This window comes from Ranitomeya variabilis, chromosome 2, assembly GCF_051348905.1.
Source record: "Ranitomeya variabilis isolate aRanVar5 chromosome 2, aRanVar5.hap1, whole genome shotgun sequence".
In the NCBI taxonomy this organism is placed as follows: Eukaryota; Metazoa; Chordata; class Amphibia; order Anura; family Dendrobatidae; genus Ranitomeya; species Ranitomeya variabilis.
Window position 1 is genome coordinate 822,212,801 of NC_135233.1, and position 12,458 is coordinate 822,225,258.

The window sequence follows — 12,458 nt, forward strand, 5'->3', positions numbered from 1 at the left end:
GGAATGCTCAACACTACAGAGGATGTGATACTTCAGTTTTTCCTTTTCAAAAATTTGCAAAAATTACTACATTTGTTTTTTTTCAGTCAAGATGGGGTGCAGAGTGTACATTACTGAAAAAAAAGAACTTTTTTGAATTTACCAAATGCCTGCAATGAAGCAAAGATTGAAAAATGTAAAGGGGTCTGAATACTTTCCATACCCACTGTAGCTACAAACTGTTCAGAGTGCCCATGTTGGTCTCTGTCTTGTTACAAAGCTCCTAAGATGCTCATGTGAACATCAAAAATAGACCAAAAGGCAATAGAAGATGGTAGACTGGTCTGAAAAATCACTTTCTCTAATACTTGCAAGCTGCATGTGAATACCTTTGAGAAAGGATGGCACCAGAACAAACTATAGGAACAATCCAAACAAGCTGAGGGTGTGTGATTCTCTGAGCAATGTTCTGCTGGGAATCCTTTGGACTAGGTATTCATATGTATAATACTTTGACATGCACCGCTTATAAAAAGCTAAAAAGCAGAATGATGTAATGTCAATGGCCTCTTTCTGTAAGATATTGCACCCTGCCACACTGCAAACATTGTTCAGTATTGATTTGAGGAACATATCAACGAACTCAAAGTGTTGATTCGGCCTCCAAATTCCTCAGATCTCAATCCAAATAACCTATTGTGTGATGTGGGATGAAAAACAAATCTGATCTAAGGAGGCCTCATTACACAGGATATTCAGTAATGGATCTGCAGCTAACATTATGGTGCCAGATACCACAGGACACTCTCACTTGTGTGGCGTTCATGACACAACAGGTCAGAGCTGCTCTGGCAGGTCAGGTGGTTTTATTGTTATGATTGATTGGTATATATGACCCACAATGTAATAATAAAATATAATTATTAAATAAAATAAAAATAAAATATTATGAAAGAGACTCCTGTTTATGAACACACATAGCCGCCATTGTATACCCTAATGTTGTGAAAAGCAAAAAAAAGGAAAAGTATTAATCAAAAAGTGTTGTGTAACCTACATGTTCTGAGATGTATTGTCTTTTTTAGAAAACCCAGTTCTTTAGAATGCATTGGTAGAAAATGTTTTCTTTTGTTTGTGTTTTTTTTTTGTTTGCTTTTAACTTTCTAACAGCTGTACATATAATAAGAATTGTCTGACATAACCTGCATGTTTGGTCATATTGAACTGCAGTTGTGGTCAACCTCACTTGTAAGAATATGCTAGGCAAAATGTGCTAGAATTACGGTATATTAAAAAAAAACTAAAAAATGAAAAGCATGAAATTAAAATTGCATTTCATTACAGCTAATTAAAAGGAAGGGCATGTGGCAAGGATAAAATCAGAAAACATGCCAAATTTATTAAAGCCATGAGCCATTTTTTTTAGCAAAATATTGATGTAAATATAAACACAAACACAAGTAATCTAATTTATCTAACAAATGGAGAAACGCTGCAAAAAATCTACAACATCTCAAATTCACCAAATACTTAGCATGTGAATATGCAGCTCTGGCAAAAATTAAGAGACCACCAAATCAAATCCCTGTCATGGGCAGACCAATCTCCAGATCTGAACCCCATTGAAAACCTCTGGAATGTAATCAAGAGGATGATGGATAGTCACAAGCCATCAACCAAAGAAGAACTACTCAAATTTTTGCACCAGAAGCAGTGTGAAAGAATGGTGGAAAGCATGCCAAGGCACATGAAAGCTGTGATGAAAAATCATGGTTATTCCACAAAATATTGATTTCTGAGCTCTTCCTGAGTTAAAACATTAGTATTGTTGTTTCTAAATGATTATGAACTTGTTTTCTTTGCATTATTTGAGGTCTGAAAGCACTCGTGTTTTTATTTTAATTTTGACCACGTCTCCTTTTCAGAAAAAAAGTACAAAATTTATTGCTTGGAAATTTGGAGACGTGTTGTCAGTAGTCTATAGAATAAATGAAAAATTAACATTTTACTCAAAAATATACCTATAAAGAGAAAAATCAGACAAACTGAACATTTTGCAGTGGTCTCTTAATTTTTGCCAGAGCTGTAGCTTCATCATAAGATCACAGATTTTTTTCGTGAGGATTAAGAAATAGATTCTGCTCCTAAATCCACATAAAATACTGAGTCACATACTCTTTGAATACGCTTCTGATTGAATTGAATTGGATGACTACTTTAGTGAATGTGGCACTTTTTTCACATTATTTTGAACATTTTCCAGTAAAACTAATAGGAAAGTTATTCGAAGAGTACATGAAACATTTTTATGTGGTTTAGCTGTAAAATCCACTTCTAAATCCAAGTAGAAAACTATGTAAATAGGCCCTAAAAGAGGAAGAGGTCATGCATGCAGATGGCTCTCTACAATAGATCATGGTTTTTTTGGTTACTGTCTAATGTTTCAAAACTCCCATAAACTACGATGGAGCGAGCCACCTGTGTAATTCATGTACTTCTTTCTGGAGTGCAAAATGGAGTAAGTGACTCCAATTCTCGTCAAGTACAATCCAGGCCTACAAAGTATACCATTAGTACTTGCCAGTCCTTGATCTTCTGCTGCTGGTCAGTATGCCTGGCTGCTCGCATATAGTTGATTTATCAGATAAGCACTTTTCTGTCCATATGGTTGAAAGCCGCACAGAATGACATTGTGGGCAACTTGTGACCCTCAGGCCAATCAATGATTGTGATACACCTTCAAATATTCCACCTGCCCTCCTGCCACACAAATTTGGGCCCAGTGTGGCCAAGCATAGGTTCTCAATTCAACATGCTTGGTCCCTATTTTCCCCTAAAACATGTGACAGTCAGTAGGTTTCCACACGCATTTTATAGATGTCAAGTTCTGCCTCAATTGGCAAATTCAACTGAGATTTCTCTTATGTGCACTGACCTCTTAAAGCTGGCGCGAATTAACATTAGTTCAGCTGACAGCTTTCTCTACTATTTCTTAAATAGATAAACTTTTTGCTTGTGTTCATGTGGATTCAAAGGGAAGGAAGAAGAAAGACACTGCCAGACTTCTCTGGCAGTGGTTTATCTCCTCTAGAAATAAATGGATGAGCCATTTAAATTCCAACTGTCTGATCCTTCTGTCATTAAACATTACATCATCCTTCATGGAAGAGTCTGGAAGCCCCCATACACATCAGAGGGTCAGTAGGTCTTGCTGTCCAACTTTCAGTTACTACTGTAAGCATGGAGGCCACAATACTTAGGCTCATCTGCATTGGCACAGCAATTACAATGATTACCAGTTTCCCCAGCAGATTACAATTGATAGCTTAATGTGATCACTTTAACGCTTGAACTCAAAACAAAAACTATTTGCCAAATTAAATAACACTTTTAGGATTTAACCTGTTCTATCACCATGCACTAGGTCCATAAATTTGTTATTAAGGCCCATTAAGCCATATCAGAAGCAGGCTAGAATCATATTACATTGCCAATATAGGATGCCTGTAGAGTGGTCACAAATTACTAACAAGGTCGATGGATCGAAGTCATAAAAATTCATTCTACCAATGGTTACCATTAAAATGCAGTTCTCCGCCAGAGACAAAACACAAGATGATACTATGCAGGCATGTTAGCCTAAGTTTTACCCTAAAAAAGCTAGAGGAAATCTGCAGAAATAACATACCGGTATATATCTTAAAAGATAAATACTGATCAATCATGTAGTATATGGTAATATTATCTCATTACTTTTACATTGAAAAATATATGATTACCAATAAATTAAATTATTCTTATCTGCATTAATGTATTTCAATAAAGCATAGTAAAACATAATCCCATTGATTTCTTGTATTATTATGTAGCTTTATTGTGTACCACTTTAAATCACTACATAGTGTTCGTGTTTTTGTGCTTTGTGGAAATGTTAAAACATTTCCATATAAAACAAAAAGACTTTTGTCCTCATATGATATAACACAGACATTCTATTTAATCCTGGCCAAAAACCAAACTCAGAGAACACCTTCTCATAGAGTATCTTTCTGACAATTCTTAGATTTCATGTCTTCGGGTAAGAATATAGACACTTCCTTGTGATTATCACTACAGAACATTTCAGGTTAGAGCTACAGATCAAAGCGTAAGACATTCTGCCTGTCTTCTGAATGAATATGCCCTATATTCTCTCTCTCTTACTGGACATGATACCAACAGGGAAAAAAAAGTTTTGTTACTTACCATGAAATGGAAGCAGTGAAAGGGCCAGCAGGTAGAAGCTTGTGAGATCCGAATGTGTCACAGCTCTGGTGGAGATATGAGAGCAATGTGTTTGGGTTTGGCTAGTCCTCATGAATAGAGCCCTGGGCAGACAGGTGTGTTACCTGTTCCAACATGCAAATGACTTGTCATATGAAACCGCCTTGAATGTAGGAGCAGTGCAAAACCTGTTTAAACTCAAGGCCCATCCCTTCAGCAGAAAAATGCAATACCGGGGATTTCACTAAGCACAGGAGCTCACTGATGTGATAATGGGGGTGGAGTTGTTACTATGTAATGACAGTACAAGCCCGGACGTCTTAGTGGCATTGTCACACTTTATGACTAGCATGTTAGCCAAGCACTAGCTTCCCATATACTTTCTTAGGTTTTATGGCTTTCATAAGTAAGATTACTTCAAACTGCTAAAATGAAAAAAATATTCTTCCTTCCTGCAGACATCCTCCTTCTTTGCGACTCAGTGGTATGTGAATTCCTACATCACAGAAAGTTGGGATATTTCGCACCTGACGGCTCAGTACACAGTCCTTTCAATAACCTGAGCAAAGTCAGAAAGTTTCTGTGAAAAAACCTGGATACAGTAAACGTCAATGTTATAGTACAGGAGCATTCAGAACAAAGAGACTGGATCACCGTGAAATACTGTGACTTATGTTTTACTGCTTTTGGTTATTGGTTGAACTTTTCTGCGTGATGAGACATCTTATTGCATTGATACTATTTTGGTGTATATAAGACTTTTTGTGAAGGAGTCAGAATGATTTCAAAACAGCAGCTGTGTGAATTGTTTTTATGCCATTTATCATTCAGCATAATTAATGTGTTATTTTTATCATTTGAATAATTACAGTCGCAGTGGTATCAATTCTGTATAGATTTTTATTTATTACAAAGCATGTTGTAGATCAGTACATTAGCAACCCACTGGCACATTGTGATCTTCTTGTCCGAACACTGGTGTGTTGCTATTGGGGATGAATGAAGCTCCCTCCATCTTTCCTTTGCTATTGATTGCAGCATCCAAAGAGCTAAACAGTCAGAATAAGTGTTTCTTCTAATTACATGGGACCCTTGCTGTTAATCTCATAGGTTCTGGTTTTGAACCTCTGAAATTACAGTATACAGTACAGCATGGTACTTTAACAAAGGAACATGGTAGTTTTTGGGCTGCAGCACCAATGGCTGAGGTAAAGGTTAAGTAAAAAAAATCCCTTGATTTACCTTTCATTCGTCTCCAGAACACAATATATAACATTACCCAAAGCACAAAAATAGGGCAAGATATTATTGAACCATAGATTAGTGCAGCCACAAAAATGTCTACGTCTTTGTGATCACTTCTGTAAAAATTTCTCCCCAGTTGTAAATCATTAATTTAGCTTTTGGGTTAAAACTCTGATTGGACTATTTAATATAACATTAGCGGTGCAGGAAAAAATACAAGTTTTAGACATTTATGTCTACTGTAATAACAACATTTAAATTGACAGTACAGAGAGCTTTCTAACTTGCCCATTTAGCAATGACATGTTGGTAAAGCCAGAGACGGAGATAAATTGTCCCCCATGATTTGGGTACTCATGGGCTAGCTTGGTAGCAGTGTGGGGGCACCCTCACTGCTTGTTAGGGCTAGCGGAATGTGCCAAATAATATAAAGGGAGATATGAGGTGCGTTCACAGCCCAGGGTCCACCGTGCAAAGATGGAACCTGCTGCTCAGTAATGGCGGATGAACACTTGCTCACACGTGGGTTAGACCTCACCTAGTGTGAATGGAAGCGAACTCTGTTGCTTCACAGAGTCGCCTAAGTGAATGCTGTGCCCTGTTAATAGTCACAGGGTAAAGCTGGTGGATGCTGGTGGGATCCCTATGACTCACCCCCTCTAAGCTGGTGACTGGACTTGCTCTGACCCTCAGTGGCTTTTGAGCCCGCACATGAGGATGCCATGAGTCAGATGCTGAGTCCAAGCGGGAGTTCCCACCCTACTCTGACTGGTTGTCAGGACTAACTAAAGATTTGCCAGACAGAGTGCGTACAGCACCGCTCTGGCGGACGCCACTAACCACTCTAAATATGGCTCGGAAAGCTCACAGGTTGCGCATTGCACCGCACTGGTAGTGGCTGCTAATTGATGCAGTAATTTGTGTCTAGTGCTGGATTACTTTCAACAACACTAGGGATGGGAATGATTAAGGAGATATCACCAGTTTCAGTCATACATCCACACACACATGATTTCAGATTTATATCAGCGCATGGCCGAGCCTTCCGGGACCTTCCTAGTGGTCAAATCGGAGCTGCTTCAGGACCTGAGCATGTGACCTCCGACCTCCAATGAGAGGTCATACCACGGGAATGCTCAGTAGATTAAAAGCAGGACTTAGTCCCTGGAACGTCTGCTCGCCGCTGATCAATGCTGGTTACAAAGGCTGAACCTGGGGCGGCAGCTGTAACCAGACGCACAGTATCAGCTTGAGCCAGACGCTGGGACCAACATCTCTTCTGAGTAGATTCCACTGCGGCTGGGGAAGAAGGGGAGACTGCAGAGGACATGGTTTAAGATTTCCCCTGTGCAGTGGCAGGAACTTGACACCTAACACTGCTAACCTCCTGATCCTTTCTCCCATTCACTTTCTATGCCATTCACACCTTTAGACTTGATGGTTTCAGAAAAGCCCAGGGGGTTGGCTGAAATTAAGTCTTGATGGGAGCATTGGCCCAACAGTCCAGAATAATTTAGAACAGTCTCGGCTGTAAGTACACCATGCCAAAGAAGAACTCTTGAGACCAAAAGAAGATTGCAAAGATACAGCGCGTTCCCCACCAGAAATAGGCTGTACCAAGACCTGCTCTGGCCAAACTGTCCAAATATTACAGATATTTATAAAAGGATGTGACAATCATAAAAATTCCCAGTACTGTGCATCACTGGAGTAAGAAGACTGCCACGTACTGTCTAAATGGGTCCATGCGGAACCAACCAGAAGAAGAAGAGTGTCGAGGTGGTGAGTTTGGAAGAAGCACCTAGTCTGGCGACAATAATGATGAGTTTCCTGACTATAAAGGTCTGCCCTCCAAATGAGAGGCTAGTTTGGTGCCAAGAGAGAGCAATCAAGATGTGCACTGAAGAAGATGCTATAGCCCGAGGTGACAGGCCACAGTAAAATGAGTGCGCCAGCGGGTTGCTGCACGCCAGTCAAAACCCAGACGACGTCAGTCAACAGCCACAGCCCAACCCTCATCCCCAGACCAGGGAGATGCTCACTGTTGGTCAAGCACTGAAGATCTATGAAGACACTCAGCCTGGGAGAGGTTGCTTCCAGCACTGACATACGGTACAGGGGTGGACCTGGGCAAAGACAGCAGAAAGGGAGGCCATTGATTGAAGCAAAGTGTGCCCAATATGCTTTGGTAGACTTTGTCAAAAGGACTTTCAGCCTAGCGAGAAGAACCGGTGACCCCCAATAGGGCCATTACCAGAGGAGTTGGCAGCACGTTAGTTCCCACGTCAACCGGGTACAACCCCTGTTAGAGAGTTATGAGAATAATTAGAGACTTCCATAACATTTAAAGTTAATTCTAGAACTCACTGCACAATCTGCATTGTATAATCCACTTGTGTTTGACCTTTTCCACATTGTTTAACCATTGCCATAACTATTCCAATGTCCTGCCATATCAGGAAAAATAAATAGTTAATTTGCTGCTCCAGTCTCATTTCTGTTTTTTGCATCCTGTCACCGTCTTTACACATTGCTGCCATGGAACCACAACCACTGTGACACAACATCCCACTTTGAGAAAGGGGAAACAACATAAACACTGTCACATCCGGGATGTTTCCCCCTCTGAGTTGAATGGGCAGTACCTCTCCTGTGAAAGTACTTCAGTGGTGGACTAAACTGCATCGGAGGTTGGCATCTGTGCAACGGCCAACCTCTTTTGACTCCTGCCAAAGTCAGACCTTGTTGAGTGTCAGCTAATACTTTGTTCAACCATGTGGACCCCTCCTTTGCAATATGAAGCACCACCTGCTTCAAAAGTGCATCCATCCTGCCAAAACTCTGAAACTGAGAGAGATGATGATTCTCACAGCAACATCTTCTTCAGGTATAAGGTTAACTTATCTTATTACACCCCTTATATATGTCCCCTAGACTGTTTCTATCAAACTACATTGTTAACCAATCCCTACATTTTTAAACTTTCTGGTGCCTTGAGGGCTGCTTCTAGCATTAAAGGGAACCTATCACCCTGTTTTTTTCGGTATGAGATAAAAATACTGTTAAATATGGCCTGAGCTGTGCATTACAATAGTGTAGTTTGTGGACCCCGATTCCCCACCTATGCTGCCGAAATACGTTACCAAAGTAGTCATTTTCGCCTGTCAATCAGGCTGGTCAGGTCGGATGGGCGTGGCTTCTTCCCCCAGATATTGCGTAGTTTTCCGTTGGTGGCGTAGTGGTGTGCGCATGTCCAAGGTCCCCAATCCTGCACGGGGGGGTGAAAATAGCAGCGATGTCCGTTATTCCATTGGTGGTCGGTGGGCGCGGCCATCTTGCTTTGGCCGCGCGTGCGCAGAAGCGGCGCTCTGCTGGCCGCGGCTTCAGGAAAATGGCCGCGGGATGCCGCGCGTGCGCAGATGGAGATCGCGGCGGCCATTTTCCTGAAGCCGCGGCCAGCAGAGCGCCGCTTCTGCGCACGCGCGGCCAAAGGAAGATGGCCGCGCCCACCGACCACCAATGGAATAACGGACATCGCTGCTATTTTCACCCCCCCGTGCAGGATTGGGGACCTTGGACATGCGCACACCACTATGCCACCAACGGAAAACTACGCAATATCTGGGGGAAGAAGCCACGCCCATCCGACCTGACCAGCCTGATTGACAGGCGAAAATGACTACTTTGGTAACGTATTTCGGCAGCATAGGTGGGGAATCGGGGTCCACAAACTACACTATTGTAATGCACAGCTCAGGCCATATTTAACAGTATTTTTATCTCATACCGAAAAAAACGGGGTGATAGGTTCCCTTTAATATTGGTAAAATGAATGCTCCTCCTGTTAAATGAACAACTGCTCCTTATTTATCCTGATATATAGGTGCTATAATGTGCACAACATTCTAATATTATGTTGCAAATACTGCATTTTCTAAAACAGATTTACTAATTTAGAAACAAAGAAGATCCTTTCATTCAGTGATACCATTTAAAGGAATAACAATCTTCTTTATTTATCTTTGTATATAGATGCCATAATTTAAAGAACTTTGGAACAATAAGTTAACCGTTCACACATTAACACATAATAAAATCAGGTGTTGGACTCAATTAAGCCACACATGTATGAATGGGATCGAAGTCTATTTATAGGTTTATAGCACTTGCCATGTTATCATGATTAACAATGTTTCTCATTGTAGATCTACATTGTTTTTATGGATTTTGAACATGCCAATTGATGCCTGAATTTTACTCTTGAATTTCTATAAAATATCTTCTTGTCGCTACACCTCCACTTCTTCCCTTTGCAAATATCTTCATCGGCTCCCAATTCTCCAGATTATTCAGTTCAAACTACTATCACTAACCTACAAAACCATCCAAAATCTGCCTCCTACCTAAATCTCCAAACTAATTTCACAATCCTTCCTCACATAATCTCTAGTCCTCCCAAGACCTCCTTATCTCCTCCATGCTTATTTATTCCTCACCCAATCGCCTCCAAGACTTCTTCCAAATATCCCCCATCTTCTGGAATTCTGTGCCCCAACATGACTGATTATCCACCACATCAGATCCTTTAGATGGAACCTGAAAACCCATCTCTTCAAGAAATCTTACAGCCTGCAATGACCACGCTGCCACCTCAACACCATCAGAGCTACTGCAACCTCTGACCTACTGTCTCCTTCCTCATCATCCCGTAGAACGTTCATCCGCAAGGGCAGGGTGCTCTTCCCACTGTTCATGTCTATCATTGTTAGTTTGTTTACTGTAAGTGATATCTGTATTTTGCATGTAACCTCTTCTTGTGTACAGCACCATGGAATCAATGGTGCTATATAAATAAATGATAATAATAAAACATTTTTTCTGCATATGGTAGAGCTGTAATTTTTCCTTGTTTGACCAATGTTTCAGACCTTAATTAGTCTGTTAAGGTACCATTACACTAAACGACTTACCAACGATCACGACCAGCGATATGACCTGACCGTGATCGTTGGTAAGTCGTTGTGTGGTCGCTGGGGAGCTGTCACACAGACAGCTCTCTCCAGCGACCAACGATCAGGGGAACGACTTCGGCATCATTGAAACTGTCTTCAACGATGCCGAAGTCCCCCTGCCGCACCCGGGTAACCAGGGTAAACATCGGGTTACTAAGTGCAGGGCCGAGCTTAGTAACCCGATATTTACCCTGGTTACCATTGTAAAAGTAAAAAAAAAAAAAAACACTACATACTCACATTCTGATGTCTGTCATGTCCCCCACCGGGGTCCACAGGGTTAAAACTGCTTTTGGCAAGAGCGCTGCTAATATGCACGCGCTGCTGCCGAGAGCTTCCCTGCACTGAATGTGTCAGTGCCAGCAGTAACAGCGGTGACGTCACCGCTGTGCTCTGCTTTACAGCCGGCGCTGACACATTCAGTGCAGGGAAACTCTTGGCAGCAGTGCGTGCATTAACAGCGCTCCTGCCGAAAGCAGTTTTAACCCTGTGGACACCGGGGGACGTGACAGACATCAGAATGTGAGTATGTACTGTTTTTTTTAACTTTTACAATGGTAACCAGGGTAAATATTGGGTTACTAAGCGCGGCCCTGCGCTTAGTAACCCGATATTTACCCTAGTTACAAGTGAACACGTTGCTGAATCGGCGTCACACACGCCGATCCAAAGATGACGGCGGGTGATCAGCGACCAAAGAAAGGTCCTGATCATTCCCATCGACCAACGATCTCCCAGCAGGGGCGTGATCGTTGGTCGCTGTCACACATAACGAGATCGTTAGCGGGATCGTTGCTACGTCACCAAAAGTGTGACGTTGCAACTATATCGTTAACGATATCATTATGTGTGACTCAGCCTTTAGGGTTATGGCTTGTTCACTATCAGCGTAAGGAAAGGCCGTGTGATGCAAATTTCCCAGCTTATAAAAACCCATCCTCCTCTAACAATGTGCCAATTAACAGCATCCATGGGTTCTTCTAACCAGTTTCCAAACTCTCTGAAAATGAAAAAAGTGGAAGTCCTCAAAGCAGGAGAAGGCTAAAAGAATATAGAAACGCATTTTCAAGTTGCCCTTTCCTCAGTTTGAAATGTAATTAAAAAGTGGCAGTTAACAGGAACAGTGGAGGTCAAAATAAGGTCTGGAAGACCAAGCAAAATTTCAGTGAGAGCTGCTCGTAGGATTGCGGGAGAGGCACATCAGAATCTTCACATGACTTTAGAAGACCTTCAGAATGAATTAGCACAGTGTTGTGAGCTCCGTTCTCGAACTCCCTCCTGTGGTCATGAATGGTACTTCAGCGAGTTCTGTCTGTGAACTCCCTCTGGTGGCTGCGAGTGGAGCTACTAGCCATTGAGGTTCTTTCCTCACCTGCTCTCGTTTATTGTTGCACTGGCTTCTCTATTTAACTCCACTCTGATCGTTAGTGCATGCCAGCTGTCGATGTCTTAGCACTGGTTCAGAATTCCCTTGGACCTTTCTGAGGACCTGTCTACTTCAGCAGAAGCTAAGTTCCTGCTAGTTCTTTTGTTGCTCATTGTTTTCTTGCTATGTTCTAGTCCAGCTTGCTATCATGAAATTGTCTTGCTAGCTGGAAGCTCTGGGGGTGCAGAGTGGCACCACCGCACTGTGAGTCGGTGCGGGGGTCTTTTTGCTCACTCTGCGTGGTTTTTGTAGTTTTTTTGTGCTGACCGCAAAGATCCCTTTTCTATCCTCAATCTGTTTAGTTAGACTAGCCTCCTATGCTAAAATCTATTTAATTCCTGTGTATGTGATTTCCTCTTAACTCACCATCAATACTTGTGGGGGGCTGCCTTTTCCCTTTGGGGAATTTCTCTGAGGCAAGGTGAGGCTTTGTTTCCTTTCTTTAGGGGTAGTTAGCTCTTAGGCTGTGAAGAGGCGTCTAGGCAGAGTCAGGTACGCTCCACGGCTATTTCTAGTGTGTGTGATAGGAGTAG

At 41.8% G+C, this 12,458-nt stretch overlaps 1 protein-coding gene across 1 annotated transcript in view; it reads right to left on the reverse strand.

Annotated features, from left to right (window-relative positions):
• The window catches only part of FAM83B (family with sequence similarity 83 member B), a 156,757-nt gene extending 152,380 nt beyond the window's left edge, over window positions 1-4,377 (reverse strand). The window contains exon 1 of the mRNA XM_077290014.1: window positions 4,225-4,377. The gene's annotated coding sequence lies outside the window, so the exon portion shown is untranslated. The remainder of the gene's footprint in view (window positions 1-4,224) is intronic.
• Between the last annotated feature and the right edge of the window lie 8,081 nt (window positions 4,378-12,458).